Here is a 17,660-nt window from a genome sequence, read left to right as displayed (position 1 = left end):
CCTCATAATGCATGCAGGTCACCCCTGCAGTCCAGCTGGACAGGGAGTTACTGAGAACTCAACATGCCATGCCAGAAAACACTATTTACTTTTTGGATGCAAGCTATAAAGAGCAACCAAGAACTAATTAAGGTTCCTGAACACAAAAGGGCAAAGAATATGAGCTGTAGTGTTGCTTGCTGCCCAAAAGTTCTTACTACATCTGGACCACTTCTCAGAGACCACCAATCTCTCCTCTAACGACCAATACTCAGGGTTTATATCCTGCAAATACCTAAAAATGTCTCTCTGCAGATTATTTTGCAAAGTCATTATAAGTAAAGGAATATCTAAAACTCTAGCCTGTAAAGGAATAAACCTGTTCATATTTACATGAAATATATTGCTTAGTATAGCTAGTAACAAGCTTCATGAAGGCCAGTTGCAGCTAGACTGCAGAAGTGCTCCCTTAAAGCAAGGGAGAGAACTCAGATACACTCTTACATTAAATTTCATAGGCTTGAACAAAATCAGCCTGGTTATATCAGTCATGTAGTTGGTTTTGGCTGCCCCCCTGACCCTGGCCAGGGCCCAACAGTAATCTTGGTGGAAGGCTGCTGTTAGTACTACCACGATATTAATACAAACATCTGAAGTGTACAGGAGAGGTCTCTGGTAGAAACCGACACAAAGTGTGACAAGAAGTGATTATGCAGTGCTAATTTAAGTATCTCCACAACAGCGAAAAACAGGGAGAGGTTACATTAAAAAAAAAAAAAAAAACAACGAAACACACACACCATACTCACACAGAAATATGGAGGACTTAAGTATTTATAAAGTGCCCATATATTTGCATCTGGCACATAATGCATATCACGTCCTTTACTACATACAGCATACAAAGCAGAAAAAAAAGTTTGAGAACTTGATAGTAAGAACTGAAAAGAAGTAACTGTGCTTCTCTCTCTTTTTTTTTTTTCCTACTAAACTAATTCCTGTTGTATAAAGTCAGCTTGAAAGCTCCTTTCAAAGAAAAAGGGGGAGGGAGGAAAGGAGGAATCAGATCTGCTTGTTTTTTGCATTTGGAATTCAGGTCTCGTCTCCCCTGTTTTGTTTTCTTGGAAGATGTCGAAGCGGAGAACTTGCAGAATTATGACATCATGATTATTTAAAAAAGAAACTAAACTAAACTTCAAGGAGAAGCAGCTTTCAGTCAAATAAGAGTTTAAAATTTCAGGCTGCTTGTGTTTGTTAACACTCGGACAACTCAAAACTCCCCATGTCCACAGATAAAAGAATTTTCCCTTCAGACCTCTGGTCCTTGGAAACAGCCCAATCAAAATGGGGGAAGGCTGCAGTTCTGATGCTTTCAAGGTTAGCAGAATAAAGTTAAAAGATGTTTAGCTATTGTTCATCTATAAAGATACCTGGAACACTGCATTAGGATTTGCATTATTGAGTTGTACAGGCAAGTGGCTTTTACCATGACAAAACAAAGCAAAGCATAGCATGTTTAATCACTGTAAATTTGAAACTGCTATTCCTTGAAGACTTTACAAATTATTTCTTCCATATTATGCAAGCACTCTAAAAAGCATCTTTCCTGTAGAGCAAGTAAAATATGCCATACCAGAGACAGAGGAATTTCTCAGTGTGTATGCATATAGAAAGTAGCATCTGCAAAAGGAAAAAAACATGTTTCTCGCACTGGAGAGGATTTCATACCTTGTCTGCATTCATTAAAGCTCACGAGAGGCTCACGCTAAAACACACAAACTGACTACTCCATGCCACACGCAGATTCATCCTTCATGTAATACCTGAACTCAACAGAATTGACATGACTGGCAAGCTCAAAGATAGAAGGTTTCAAGTGAGAAATATCTTCAATGTCTTTGAAGAAGAAATCTCCAAGAAGTATCTTGAAGACTGAGACATCAAACTAGAAACTGCACAACCACTGTCCTTGCTTCAAACAATTTATGATTTAATTTCAAACAAAAACAAACAAACAAACCAGCAAAGCAAAAAGAAGCAGGAGAAGTACTGAGGTGGAAAAGAATAAATATGCAATGGTCACATGGTTTCACTGATAGCTAAACAGCACAATGGCTACAAATCATTTGAAAACTCTTTTCCTTGATTTTTTGGTAACTAAATATGAAATTATTAAGATTGCCCTCTCCACTTTATGCACAAGCTAATCAGTCTTAGTGGCCTGCTCAATTCAGTCAGAATACTAAGAATTTCTCAAAACAGCAAAGCTAATGTAGCTTGCTATTAACTGAGGGACAATGCTCCAATGATAACATCAACTAACCAGATATTTTTCTGAGACTTCATCCACAAAAAGAGATTTTTAAAAGATGCCATAGTGCAGGACGTCTCATACCTCTGCAGAACTTGTAAGACTTACTATTACTATCCATTTCTCCCTTGAGAAATCCAGGCATAACAACTAGTTGAGTTCAGATAAAACGCAATTATAGATTTCTGGGAAGCAGCTGAAGTTTTCTGTAGAGTTTGACTTCAAGACTTTAAACAGTAAAATGGTAAAACACTGGAATACACTGTCTAAGTATCAGAATCTCCTGCCCTGGTAAAGTTAGACAAACGGCTATCATTAATGAAGCATCAAAAGAAGGTGGGTAACTCCATTCAGAGAAGGAATTTTACTCAGAAGTTTTAACTCTGAGATTTATTAAATCATACAGAAGCAATCAAGAAAGCTGTGTCCTGATGGGTTACCTCTGGAAACTAGTCAGGACAGATGGACATCGACCACCACTGTAACTTTCTGTTTATGTACTTACAGGACATATTTTAGTGGTGTAACCATATGTGTCATGCACTTAAAAATGCAATCACATGCATGAAATCACACAAAAACTCCCTAAATCAGCAGGTGCTTGAATCCTCCAAACCAGAAAATAAGCGGACAAGTAGAATCACAACTCGGTACACTCCTTTCCACTTATTCTAGTCCGAATCATCCTGGTTTCCCCAATCGCTATGTAAACAGGTAGGTAGATTTTGCGATGCACAGGATGAAGATAAACAGAACTAAGAGTAAGAACTATTTCAAATCAACAAGGGTAGTATTAGTTCCAAAGCAAAAGAAGATCTTGGAGAAAACTAACTAAAGTTCGTACTCCATGACTGTGACAATATTGCACAGGGGGGTGGGGGAGAGGAACACACACACACACAGAAAACCTAGGTCCCAAAATACTGGGCATTCCCATAAAAGGGCTCAAATTTCAAGGTTTTTATTCTGTTTGGTTATTCTAGTTTTAAAACAACATGACTGAAGCAATATAATCCTTTGTTTGATTATTTCCAAAGAAGCTCCAGCAATTTTACTGTGTAGATATACTTTAAATGAAAAACAACGTTGTAAACTTCTCTGTAGAGACAATTAAAGTAGAATCTAGAATAGATGAAAGTTACTTGTGATGTATTCAGCAATGTCTCGCTCAGGGTGCTTACAGATGCCTTACAGGAATAGGGGGCTGGAAGCTCTTCCTTTTACTGCATCAGGTGAGAATGCTTTCAGCTTTCTACAGAAAACATCAGTGTGCATTTGTATTACATAATAACTGGACTCCAAGAAGATTTGACATTCAGGTCTAGTAGGGACGGTACGAACAGGATAAAAGGATATACTCTTCCTCCAGCTATCTCCACAAAAATCTCTAGTTCTTGCAATTATATATGCAGAAGAGTATTTTTACTTAGGTAAGCAGCCCCCAGGTATTCCTGTGTGCGACTGACTCACGCACTGAAAAGACCGAGTTTGTTATTCATCAAGTTCAAGTGATAAATATGTGAAATTGTAATGCATTAAGGACCCCTTTCACATTTAAAACAAACAAACAAGCAAACAAACATAAAGCAGGCAACATATCACATTACAAATTTCAAGATTAAGCTAGCTCATTCAGCAACAAACAGCATTAATTTGTCATAATGATAAGAAAAGTCTACATAGTGCTCATATGATGAAACAAAAAAATCTACACTCTATTCTTACTAGGTCAGGCAGAATTCTAAGAAGAGATCCAGGACAGCGCTGCTGCCATGCTTTTGGATACCTATGCCACTGCACCCACGGAACGGAGACCACACGTATAGCATACGACCCAGTACACTTACGCTTCTAGTTTACAACCTAGAAGGTGGTGGAGTCCTGTTGGTCAGCTGTTAATCAGGGACCAAGGAGACAAATTCTTCTACTTCTGTCACTGGTTAATCAGCAATGCTGGACAAATCACTCACTTTTCCACCTATATGACAGTATGAAGTACACCTTCTGAATGTGAAAAATAAATATACATTGATCACCTGTTTAAAATATCTTAGGATTTATGGATGAAATTAAGAACTTGAAATTACTATTATCATCCTACCACCTCAGAGAAAAGTATAAAAGCATCACATATTTCAGATAATCTTTCAGCCTTCTAGCTCGCGTAAATTTCTGTTTGTATATTAATAGTTCATTTTTCATATTAATACTTAACAATACCTATTTCTATTTAAACATTAACATATTTATAATACCTACATAAACAATTATACAAATGTATAGTCACAACAGTAATTAGTTCTCAATACCAAGAGTGGGAAGAATGTCCAAGCCTACTCGAAAGAGGAACATACACCCTGGTGCTGGTGGTGGACCAACCACTGTGGAGACCCCACAGCTCTGTGATGGCCTGTCTGCATAGTCACCCACAATTACCACTTCCTGCAACTGGAGAAAATACAAGATACTTGAAAAAATTAATTCACACATTATTTTAGGAGACAACAGCATCTAAGAAAAACTGCCTACTATTTAAATAAATTACTTCGAAAAACAGAGGGACTTTTCTAAAATATTTTTAAAAAATAGTGTGCGTCAAAAACTGCACATCAAACCGTTTCCAATAAATTAGCAAGTAATTCTTTAAATGTTCTTTATTTATATTTTCCTATAGTAGTAAACTACATTCACGTTGCTCTAGTATCCCAAAGCACCCCTCTTCTTGTTGTCCAACCAAGAACAAGTCTTTTGCTTTGTTTTTGCAAATTAATTTAAAGCATTAGTATTGCAATGAAAAGAAAAGTAATGGTGAGGATGATAACTTGCTTCATCAATGGTATACTTCTTTTTGGATAAAACCTACTGAAATTAAGCTTCTTGTCTCTACTAATAAGTGAATCCTCAGGCACCGATTTACACAGGGACATCTTCTTAAGCACAGATTATTTCAGTGCTTAGGACCCTGAGCTCTGTTCTTCCTAATCAGCAACAGACTGAAATTTTCAAGACTCTGGTCAGTTCAGCAGTGCTGCGTGGGCCTTCCGCAAAGCGAGCGAGCTGCTAGCAGTCTGAGCTTCTGAGCTAGCGGTTTATGGCAACATCTTTTAACTCTGGGAGAAGGAAGTAACTCAAATGATCGTTATGCAAGACAACAAAGCTTAGCTGAGAGCATCCTCACAAAGCTCTCCCCTGCTTTGGTCTGTATGCGCTCACACATGTATGTGTCTAGGCACGCGGCGTGACTTTTGGAGCGGAGATGGTCCAGGATTCATTTGCCCATGTATTGTGTCAACTGAAGACAAAACAATCTTCCATCCTCCACAAAGGACAGACGATCAGCACTCAGATGGGTTTGCCTGCATTCTTGCTGCAAAATGGGCAGGTCCCAGCAAGAATTAACAGGAGGTTCTAATATACAACTCCAGCCAGAGACTAGTCTAGTTTCAAATACTTCAAAGCATGGGTTGGGGGGGGGGGGGGGGGAGAGATTTGTGGAAAGGAAAGAAGGAAAATTAAGCCAAAAACCCAGGTAAGAGTTCAGGGTTTGCCTTCACAGCAATTAACCTGTAAGAAAAATGGAGCTTGACGTTCCTAGTAGGGCCCTGCCTCCAAAACATACTATTATTTCCTTCCCGACTTTGATATATCCTTCTGGAAGCTAGCACGAAATTTTGTCAAGGCTTAGGCTAATTTATTCTTTTTAATTAAGACAGCAAGCCTTCACAAAAACCTCAGTCTAAGGGCCTGCCCGCATATGAGGATATACTGAGCCAGTATAAAGTGGGGTTTGCACCACTTCAGCTGACTCCTAGGAAAATCATATCACTGCAACACATTTAGCCTTTTTTTTTGGGGGGGGGGGAGGGGTTGTGAAACCACATTACTACAGTTAGTCCAGTCCAGCAAAGAATAACAAAAAAAGCCCAAGCAGAAACGGCAGGGTTATGGACTTACAGGCAGATCATGCGCTGAGTTACAGCTATGCATATATCCGGTGTTTGATTTGACACCTAAAAAGGTAGACAGTTTGCCTAGGTGTACAGGGCCAAATCATACAGAAATGGATTTCAAAACCAGGGTTTAACTATTTTGCTATCTAGGCCAAGAAACAGTCCTGGAACATATTTAACAGAGTTTAATCGCATCAAATCATGGCTGGCCCAGAACCGATTTTAACAACTGTCAACTGCTTTTTGGAACAGGCAGAGCCAAAATAACAAAGATCGCAGCATACAGTTTACACTACGAAGAACATAGAGACAACCCAAACATTCATAGTAACAGCAGAAAAGCAAGGAACATTCAAATCCCATGATCTTTCTTCAGATTGGATTGCAAGGAAGTAGGAATGGGGAGGAGCTAATGCTAGTGACAACTGCAAACTAGAACTAAGGAAGAAACATGTTGCACTGCCGCTGGGACACAGCTTGAGAAATCCAAATATCTGATGGTTTCCCATGGAGGAAGTTACTGCACTGCTTACTGTCTACTGATGGCCTATTTGCGAAACTTTAGCAAAAATAGCCTCTTTTCTCATCCCCTGGGCTGGGGGTGGGGACGTGACAGTCAACAATTAAAAGGAGACTCAGGTGGGAAATAAGAATTGCATATTAAGGAGGAGGAAAACAAAAATAACAAACACGCAATACCACATGCAATTATTTCCAAGGAATTCCATTACAAGGAAGGGGCTCACGGGTATGTCACTGCCTTTGAGCAGCAGTACGTCAGGGAAGAGGAAGGATTTCTAGATGCTTGGAAAACAGACTGGAATATATGGTTGGGGAACAAGCCAAAAACTGTTACACAAAATATCCCCTATTCTTTCAACATACTTGCATTCACATACTCCACTTTCCCATGCTTCTGGACCTCAATGCTTTCCTCAGGTTAGAAATTAGTCAGATCAGAATGAACTGAAGCTGAACCAGCAGCAGACTGAGAGGGGCTGATCTTAAAGGAATTTCTAACCATTCAGGAACTGCTTCTACTGACGCTTAGTGAACAGCAGCAGACTAAGAGAAAGTTTTTTTTTTTTTTTTTAAGTTTAGCTGAACTAAGTCACAGCTTGAAAATAACTTTATTCTCTAGAGCAGCATTTTAAGAATTGACATATAATACACATTGGCTTTCAATCTGAAAGCTATGAGCAAAAATCTCTAAGATTAATATTAAGCATCAGCATTTATTTTTCAAATATGGCTCTACATCACTGACATAGCGTCATACATAGAACTTTCAACTAAATTCACAGACACCATTCATCCACATTCTACGAGAATGCTGCCCTGTAAATATGCTACATTTGATGAGCACAGGACAAAACTCTGTTTTTATAAAATTACATATCATTATAAAAAAAATTTGCATGGCTGTGGCCAGGACTATAACAAGGGTCAGTAAAAGAACACAGGCAGAGAAAATTGCAGAGTCTGCCAGCTTTAGGGTTCTGATTTTTTGCTTCTTTCCTCAAAACCTAAGTTTCCCCTAAAACAAAACATTTCTAGTCCTTTCCATTCTGAGGACAATATTCAACATGTAAATCTCGTGCTGTCACCCAGTTAACTGACCCCCAGAGAAAAAATAAAGCTGTTCCTAGCCAAGCAACACAACAGGCAAAACTACTAGCTACTGTCCACTCACATTAAGAAGTCATCATCACAGTACCCAGGAACGGCTGTTGGACTATCTTTGCAATACCCTTAATAGAAGGAAAACATTATCTCTAAGCTCAAAAAAAAAAAAAAAAGAACTAGAGCACATATAGCCAAAGGACCAAATCCAAGAAGAAATGTAGGTGCTTAACTACCTTTGGGGATCTGGGCTTAGCAAGTACTGATTAAACTGGGGCAACTTTTTTGCTTAGACAAAACTTACTACTGCTTTGGCAATTTCACATAATGTTTACAAGGGCTACCCTGCCTTGTCTTCTGGCAAAGAAATCAAGATTTAGGAGGGTTTCCCCCACCCCCAACATTGTCAAGAGCGTCCAATGAAATAATTTCTAACAAAGTATTTAAAGTTCTCAATGGCTATCCTTTGGTAACGAACAAATACTGTCATCTAGTGATCATTAAATAACTGTTTAAAAAATGCTTTAAAAAACATCTTTGGAGCCTCCATTGTGCTGCCTAATATCCACTGTGTTCCTTAAGACCTTCAGAAAGTATTTTTTCCTCCATGTTTCGCAGTGTAAACAAGCACTTAGATAAGAAGGAAGGAATATAGCATCTAAAAGCCAACTGCGCTTTAAACAGCTCTCCCATCCTTTCCTCCTGTTTTGTACACATTTTTTCCCCATAAGACACTTTGCACTTCACCTCTGATTTCAAGTTTTCATATTTTAAATCCTGTTTTCACAGAAAGGACTTGTTGCTTTGCACTTCTGCACAGCTTAGCTCCCTCTGGAACTTCACATGAGCAGATTAGTGGTTTTCTGACCCTTTATCCATCGGATTTTTTCCAACCTGTTCTCCCCACAGAAATCAATGTATATGAGTATCTCCTCGGCCTGTTAAAGAACAACACACACAAAGAATCCCTGAACCCAGCTACTACAAATTTGGGGTGCCACCAACCATCTCTGTCTGCAAACGTTTCTCTTTGATCAGGCTGTGGCTCCATAGCAGCATACATAAACTAATTTAATAGCTGGCTATCACAGTTCAGCCCAGTCCCTTGAGTTGTCCCTAGTACTCCTCTAACACTGCACTGAGCCATGTCAGCTCACCAAGCTGGCACAAAACTATTTAGATTTTTCCTTGGCTTAGCTTTCTGCTGTGTAGCTGAAGTGGCTCCGTGCAGGTTCAGAGAAGGACCAGAGACACCAGAATGGCATACATGGAAAAGGAGGTGGAGGATGGAACCATGCAGCTAAATATCAAAATTTATTTGACCATAGGTACTTTTAGCCTATCAAGAACTCACTAGAGAGCAGAAAATTGCACAGACCAGGGATTCATCCCGCATCATGTCACTTAAGAATGAGGAGTTTATGGAGAAGAGTAAGACACAGGCAAGAGTTATAAAAGAAAGGACAGCTATTGAGCTACGAAAGGTATTAAATCATTCCTCTCTGTATCTCTATAGGCAAGCTTGCCTCAAACATGGTTGACTGAAGGATGACTTACTGATATGTAAGCTACCCATAACTGTTTTCTGGATTATGAAAACACCAAATCAACCCGAAGTGGCAAAGACACTATCGGGCACAGGATAATTTTCTAATGCAGGCAGGATTCTAGTCCAGCATTGAAGTTAAGCTCTCCCCTTTGTCCAGGTTCACGTAAGGAAATACAAGGAAAAACCTTCACGCTAAATAGCGTACTTGAAGAGGAAGCATACAACGGCCAACCGCAACCACCAGAGCCCAGAAGACAGAAGCCTGGGTCACTGCCTGTACACTAACTGCCAAAGAAAGAGCTTTAGTTTCTGGTGTGCACTTCAATGTAACAACACATATGCTGTTTAAGCAGTTTTAATCCGAACAACGGTAGAAAATGATTCTAAGCAAGTATCTTCGTAATTGTACAAGTGTTCCCCAAAAAGATGTTGAGAATGGAATTGGACAAGTGATATTTATCATAGCGTTTTTACCACTTTTGCATTATAAAAAGACCCAAATCAACTCCAAGTATTTTCTTCTTTGATGAAGCATCTATACTGTCCAATATACTTATAAAAGGAATATTTTTCAAATGACTAATCTCTATTAAGATAGATCAGAAGTATATCCTTATAGAGACAGAAAAGAGAGAGAGCAGCAGTACATCCAGTCTGTCTTTGATAGATAAATTTCTTTGAAAGAGAATTAGCACCTTAGGACTAAGTACCTGGAAGTAAGCTAATGTTCCTGCTCAGAAAGCACAGGTTTTGTCAAAAGTGGAACTCATTACTGTAGAGTTGGCTACCTACAACATCTTTAAAACAAATCTCTGAATTCTTTGCCATATCTATTGTTCTTTGCAAAACATCCTCGTTACAGGAAATTCAGTAGTAGGATACATCTGAAGATGTAATTATTAGTATGATATTTGCTTCTTTTCTAAGATATCTCACCAAGTCCAAAAAATAGGCTGTCTTACAACCCAACTAAAATATATTATTCAAGTGACAAAAACTAATGAATTATAATGGATAGGTGAAGATGAAAGCTGCACAAAATGGAAATACTATTTAGAAGGAAGCAAACATTTTAAATGCTCCAACTTAGCTCATGACAGAATGTAATGGAAGGGCATGTGATAGGTAACTTTTAACAATAGTCTAACTTGAGGCCTAAGTCACCTTACTCCAACATCTGGTCCTCTACAAGCAGCATTTAATTTTAGCTTAGTTTAAAAAAAAAAAAAAAAGAAACAATCTAAGGAGTTTCTACTTCAAGAAGTTTTGCAGAAGATTAAATTTAATTTAAACTGTTCCTCCAGAATCACTTTCCCCTTAGCGAGACATTCCTAACACAGAAGAAAAACATTCAAGTTCAAAGGACAAATTAAGGTTCAAGTTTATCAATGTATTTGAGTCAATAGACAGAAGGAAGAGGAGATCTAAAAATGGCAAACATACCAGCCAGAACTAGGCCAATGTTGTGAAGAATCTAATATGAAGGCTCAAACCAATCGTTGATTAGGTTTGTCCTTGGGCATAAGTAGCAAAAACTATGACACATTCAATATGAACAAGGACAACAAAAATGAGAATGTAGAATCAAGCTAGTTTCTAGAAAAATGTATTTAAAAGCATGCTTATTGCAATAGAAGTTTTTATTCTGTAATCCTGAAGAAGGAGAACAAACCTATTACCACTGTCAAAATATATCACAATTTTCCACAATAGTTTCACTATTATGATGTGCTATATACTAAAGCTATTTTTCAAAGGGTGAAGATCTGAACTACAATATTCCACAAGATATATACCATTACGGATGGTATTTTGGGAGCATTTGATTCGAAGCATTCCAAGCTGATAACCTTTATGCAAATACATAAAACAAGAACCATGTCACATGCACTATAAATAGCATTAATAGTAAGGAATCAATAGCATTCAAACCTCTAGGTAACATCTCGTTAATCTGTCCTTGGCATGCATGGACACACTGCTGTAAAGGCTCTCAAAATGTACTAGTCAAAGGTGAAGGACACAATTTGTTCAACTAGTTAATGCAACTGCTATTTAACCAACTCAGTCACTAAAACGGTACCTAATCAAATAGTCCATACCATGATAAGCAGAAGAGACAAGTACGATAAATACTAAGTGTTTTTTATGAAGAAGAAAAAAAAAAAAAAGGTTCTCCAGGCTACTACTACGCTGTCATTTTCACTAAGATATTTAAAGATTTGACAACAACCATTTTCATCCTCGTCCCCCCCCCCCCCCCCCCCCGTTTCTTGTACCGCGCCCAACACAATGGTACAACTGCCCGTTACAGGCACCTAGGTCTCTCTCTCGTATTTATTTTTGTTTTCGCGATGACAAAGGTGAACTCCAGTACCCCAGAGATGCTTGCAGCAAAGCAGGCTGCACGCTATTTCTGGACACATACCCGCACACAAGTTGCGGAAATCCACCCTCAATGCCATATTTTAATCTGCCGGATGAAAACGGCTGGCAAACGCTATTCGGCTAACGGGACCAGCAGACACATGCCCGTCAGAAAGGGAGCGATAGAAGGTCTTTAAAATAGGTCACTTTCCTCCAAATCCCACACCGGCGCTGAACAAAATGGTATTTACACTGAAAACTCACCACTTGGGGAGGAGCGAGGGATTGGGGAGGGGAGGGGGGGGGAGAGAGAAAAAAAAACAGGGATCGGCGACAATATCTGAGGGAACACCTCGGAGGAGGAGGAGGAGGAGGAGGGTTAAGCGCCGGCGCTGGGTGACGCTAACGGGACGAGGCCCCCCGCCAGCACACGCACCCGCCGGGGCGCAGCCGAGGCGAAGAGCCACCGCCGCCAGCCGGGGCCCGGCCCGAGGCCTCCGACAGCGGCGGGGCGCCCCGGCCGCCCCTCGGCGGGCAGCGCCATTACCCGGCCGCCTCCCGCCGCCGGGGCTCCTGCGGCACTGCAGCACCGCGCGGCGGCGGGGGAGGAGGAGGAGGAGGAGGAGGAGGGGGGGGGGAGGAAGGAGGTGCCGGCCCCAGGCCGCCCCCACCCCGGGGGCGCCGCCGCCGCGCCCCGGCCGAGAGCCCCCCGCCGCCGCCGCGCCCGCCTTACCCTCCGCCGCAGCCGGGCTGGGAGCGCCGGTCGGCCCCCCGCGGAGGAGGAGGAGGAGGAGAGGGAGGAGGAGGAGGAGGAGCGGGGCAAGGGGCGGCGGCCCCGCGGGGGGAGGCGCCCCCGGCCCCCGCGGGTGCCCGGGCGCGGCGGGCACAAAGGCGGCGGGGCACGGCACGGCACCTAAGATGGCAGGGCAGGAGCGGCGGAGCGCCCAGCCGCCGCCGCCGCCGCCGCCTGGGCCCCGCTCGGCGAGCCGCGGCCAGGCCGCGCCGCGCCGCGGGGGCACGGCGTGTGGGAGGGCGGGCGGCGCCGGCCGTGCCTGCCGCGGCGGAGCGGGTGCCTCGGCCGCGCCGCGCCGCACCGCGCCGGGATGGCCGCCGGCCGCCTCCCCTCAGCGCCGACCGGGCTCCGGCTGCTGCTCCGCCGCTGCCGCCGCCGCCGCCGCCGCTCCGCGCTGCCCGCAGCCAGCGGCCCCCGCCCGCCCCTCTCGCGAGACTTCGCCGCCCTCCCTCCACCCCTCCCTCCACCGGCCGGCGGGAGGGAGGGGCGGGGCCGGGGGCAGCCGGGCCGGGAGGAGGGGCGGCGGGGGGCAGTTGGGGCCGGGCGGGGCGGCGGCAGCTGCTGCTGAGGGAGCGGTTGTGCCGTGAGGGAGGGCGGCTGAGCTGTGAGAGGGGGCAGGTGAGGGGGCGGTAGGGACGGGCAGGCAGTGAGAGGGGCAGTTGGGCCGCGCCGGGGGGGCAGCTGGGGGTGGTGAGGGGCAGTTGGGCAGTGAGGAGGGGCAGTGAGGGGAGAGGGGAGCAGCCGGGGGCGGAGGGGGCAGTGAAAGGGGAGAGGGGGGCAGCCGGGGGCGGAGGGGGCAGTGAGAGGGGAGAGGGGGGCAGCTGGGGGCGGAGGGGGCAGTGAGAGGGGAGAGGGGGGCAGCTGGGGGCGGAGGGGGCAGTGAGAGGGGAGAGGGGGGCAGCTGGGGGCGGAGGGGGCAGTGAGAGGGGAGAGGGGGGCAGCTGGGGGCGGAGGGGGCAGTGAGAGGGGAGAGGGGGGCAGCTGGGGGCGGAGGGGGGAGAGGGGGGCAGCTGGGGGTGGAGGGGGCAGTGAGAGGGGAGAGGGGGCAGCTGGGGGTGGAGGGGGTGGGGAGGGGGGAAGCTGGGGGCAGTGAGGGGCAGTGAGAGGGGAGAGGGGGGCAGCTGGGGGCGGAGGGGGTGGTGAGGGGCAGTTGGGCCGTGAGGAGGGGCAGTGAGAGGGGAGAGGAGGGGCAGCTGGGGGCGGAGGGGGCAGTGAGAGGGGAGAGGGGGCAGCTGGGGGTGGAGGGGGGAGAGGGGGGCAGCTGGGGGTGGAGGGGGCAGTGAGAGGGGAGAGGGGGCAGCTGGGGGTGGAGGGGGTGGGGAGGGGGGAAGCTGGGGGTGGTGAGGGGCAGTGAGAGGGGAGAGGGGGGCAGCTGGGGGCGGAGGGGGTGGTGAGGGGCAGTTGGGCCGTGAGGAGGGGCAGTGAGGGGAGAGGAGGGGCAGCTGGGGGCGGAGGGGGTGGTGAGGGGCAGTTGGGCCGTGAGGAAGGTCAGCTGGGGTGCGAGGAACGAGGGGGCTGAGGGGCAGTGGCATGAGGGGCAGATGACAGAGAGGAGGCAGTAGTGAGGGAGCGGCTGTGAGGAGGGGGCACTGGGGCAGGCATTGCAAGAGCCCCGTGGCGGAGCAGGGGGGCCATGGGCGAGCTTGCGGAGGGATGTGAGGTGTCTGGTGGGAGACTGGCAGCGGGGTGCTGCTGTGGGGGGCTGAGGTTGTAACAGCTTAACGGGGCTGCTGGGGGGCAGGAGGAGGAGGGGGCACCTGAGGGGGAATGGAGAACTTGAAGAGGGTCTCAGGAGGCTTTGCTGGGGGGCTCTGGAGAGAGGGGAGGGCCCGGGAATGGGAAAGATGGGGCCTGGGCACATGTGAGGAGATGAAGGATGAGGGCAGGGGAGAAACAGGTGGAGCTGGGGGGGCAGGTGTGCCTGAGGAGAGTAGTTATGGGGCAGGACTCCTGGGCGGGGGGGAGGAAGGTGGTGAGGATATCCAGCTGAATGGAAGGCTGCTTTACTTACTGGGAGCAGCTCAGCTACAAGTGATGGTCCTGGGAGCTGGTAGGTGTTTACTTGTGCTAACCGTGTTGTGCTACTGGCCTGACTTAATCAGTGTGTTTCAGAGCATCTGCCTTGGCCGAACTGTATCCGGTTTATGGCCAGAAGAGGAAAAATCTGGTGGACTGAGCACATGGCCTTCTGAGCCCTAGTCTCAGCTCTCAGTGATGGGCTTTGAACTTCATAGGTTGTTGAACTTCTGTTTGCTTTGGTGTCTCCATCTATGAACTAGAGATAACAGTTGGCTCTATGTGGGGATTAATTATCTCATCTTGTAGTCACATATTTATTTATTTATTTGTTTTTACAGTGGAGGACTTCTAAAGAATCCAGGTCTCCTTGTCATGGTGTTTAACTGCATTGTGCTCTTTGAACAGAGGAATCACTGAGGTCAGTCTCCCTTGTGTTTATTGTTGTTTTCCCTTTCAGAAGTATGAAGGCAAAGAATCATCAAAATAACAATTTATACTGACATCCTGACAATATATTAATAAAAATAATTACACAAGACATTGAGTTTTAAAAGGTGTGTTTATAGGGGTTGTTTCCACTTTTAAGTTCTGGATTGTGTATGAAACGACAGTATTCTCAGTCTGTAAAGTATCCTGCAAATATTGAGAGAGTTTCAAGTTGCCCTCAATATGAAATACTACAATTCTGTAAATCCAACATTACGGAAACTGCTCAAATAAAACAAGCAAACAAAACTTCCTTCCTGTTTTCCTAAAACGGTACGGTTTTGTACCGTAAGAAGGCTTTGTATCCAGCAGCCATTGAGGATGATGTTGTAGGCTCTCTATCAGAACTTCATACTTGCTTTTAGACAAGTAGAACTATGGGGATTATTTAATCTGGGATGAGGGAAAACTGCAGAAAGCTGAGAACAGAGGTTGACTGTAGTAGTTGTGGACCACATCTAGTGTTTTGCAAACTTGTCACATGATGGTCTGATACTTTGCCTTTTGAAATCCCAATAGGAAAAGTAAGACAAACGTGGATCGCTTCAAGCATATGTTGTTGTAAGTATTGGGAGAGGCAAACTAAAGGTTTATCTGATTATCTCAACCTTAAAGTTGGCAGCTATGACAGGAAACTTGGTTTCATTCATCTGCCAAAGATATTTGTAGCATATCACTTGACAAGTTAAAAGGCAGGCATTTCTGTAATGGCACAAAAATAAAACCATCCGCTTTCTCAAACTGCAGTTTCTGTCTGGTAAAATAATATGGGTTTGGAGGCACGCTTGGGGAAAATTAAGAACATACTAGAAAAGGTAAATATTTGTATTTGCAAATGTTAGAACAGTGGTATTTAACATGAATCTAGAATTATGTCTGTTCAGAATGGTCTATAAATATAAATTTGTTCTTGTATCAGTTTGGTCAAATTAGTGGGTATCATTTGCCTTTACAGATGAGGGAACTAAATGAAACAGTAGAAGGGAGCGATCTGCTCATGACTGCATAATGTACTTCCTTTTCTGAAGAACCTGTTTTTAAATCCTACAAGACTGAGCGTCAGGACAAGCTGCCTTTAAAGTTCATAGATGGTGAGGGTAAAAGCTTCGGTCAGTGAAGTCCATGGAGATAACCCAGCGAACACCAGCTGAGTGTCTGGGCCTCTGTCCTTTTCCTCTTTGTCTGTGCAACACAATGGTGGCTCTAGGTAGAAATCCATAGAGTCCCTAAAGGTGGCTGATGGAAAAATGTGAATAATGCTTCGCCATTAGCCATCAAGCATTTTAAATAAAATACTGGATCTACGTTTGGTAACAGTTGTCAGTGGCTGCTTCAGAAATACATCACGTCATCTGTCTACCATGAGTTTAGAAAAAAGTCTACTGAGATTCTTATGGAACAAGCGTTATTTGAAAAGAAGGCAAAAAATGTTTATTGTCGCCAGCTAAACGAAATAAAGAGACATTTAGCATCCTTTTTTCCTAGCCCTTTGCTGTTAGGCGTGCTCTTGCTTCCTTTTCAGATGATGATAGTAGGCATCTAGAAAGTTAAATTGGTTTACTTTAGTCTGCTAATTTACTGATGCAAATTTAGCTCACTTAAAGAAGAACTAAACAATTTCCTGTATGTCTGCATCTGGGATTTGCACCAATTTATCTATCAGATAGCTATACCCAAGGTTAATTCCATCTAAAGGAGGTGCCAGAACATCAGTAAATAAAAATTACAAATTGCCTAGCGGTTCAGCTGACAGGCCGAACAGGTTTCAACATGTTGTTCCTGCTGTTCTGTTGTGGAGCTTGTCCTGGGGTAGACCCATATGATGTTCTAGTGTAGACAGGACCTTTAAGAGCGTGCATCAGCACTCCATGATATTGTAGGAGAGGAAGTAGAGAACAATACTATGTCCAACGGAAACTGTGGCAAGAATTTATTCAAGGCACACTTTAATTACTCAAGCTGGGAATTTGGCCAGGACATTGGGGTTAACACCCCTACTTCTTTAGAAGTGTCATAGTTTATTTTTTTAATGACTTTTAAGTGATGAGGAGCTTGGCTTTCTGTTTCAGCAGAATGACAACACCTCTAGCAGTATAAACTTCTGAACCAGCACCTTTGTGTTGTTGTAAGCACTAACTCAGAGGAGTGATGGGGCCTATTACAGTAATCACTGCTATATAAATACTTTCAGTAGATAAGAAAGATAAGATTGTGATTATGGCAGAGTTTTAGCTAGTGAAGTCACATACGTACCTTCCTTAGCTTTCAGTCCACATGTTGCTTCAGTCTAACCTTTTTTAAGCAAATGAACGCAAATTCTAGACTAAATCCTAGAACTTGAACCTGTGAATCTTGGTTATTGTGATAGCAGTTAGGAGCTGCAGTTGTTTCTGCTTTTAAGTTCATTGTCTTACAAGCAGAATGTGCGATTAGCCAGAAATTCCTTTTGAAATTCTCACATGGCATTGAGATTTTTAGAATATGTTTTTGTATGTATTATGTACCGATTTAGAAACTAACTTTCACCTTGATCTCTGTTGGTGAAGAAGATAAGCGCTTGTGTGTTTTAGCTGTGAAATGCAC

At 44.0% G+C, this 17,660-nt stretch overlaps 2 protein-coding genes across 3 annotated transcripts in view; one reads left to right on the top strand and one right to left on the bottom strand.

Annotated features, from left to right (window-relative positions):
* Positions 1 to 12,643, bottom strand: part of TAOK1 (TAO kinase 1) — a 68,658-nt gene extending 56,015 nt beyond the window's left edge. The window contains exon 1 of one of the 2 annotated variants that reach the window (XM_068909541.1): positions 12,513 to 12,643. The gene's annotated coding sequence lies outside the window, so the exon portion shown is untranslated. Of the gene's footprint in view, positions 1 to 4,137; positions 4,155 to 12,512 lie in introns of those variants that run through there. The other variant, XM_068909542.1, reaches the window with a different exon arrangement.
* Positions 12,644 to 13,119: 476 nt separating this feature from the next.
* The window catches only part of NUFIP2 (nuclear FMR1 interacting protein 2), a 40,018-nt gene continuing 35,477 nt past the window's right edge, over positions 13,120 to 17,660 (top strand). Inside the window, exons 1-2 of the mRNA XM_068909552.1 lie at positions 13,120 to 13,190; positions 14,930 to 15,009. The gene's annotated coding sequence lies outside the window, so the exon portion shown is untranslated. The remainder of the gene's footprint in view (positions 13,191 to 14,929; positions 15,010 to 17,660) is intronic.

This window comes from Struthio camelus, chromosome 16, assembly GCF_040807025.1.
Source record: "Struthio camelus isolate bStrCam1 chromosome 16, bStrCam1.hap1, whole genome shotgun sequence".
NCBI classification, from domain to species: domain Eukaryota; kingdom Metazoa; phylum Chordata; class Aves; order Struthioniformes; family Struthionidae; genus Struthio; species Struthio camelus.
The sequence above is the reverse complement of the archived record's forward strand: the minus strand, read 5'-3'. Positions and strand labels throughout refer to the sequence as shown.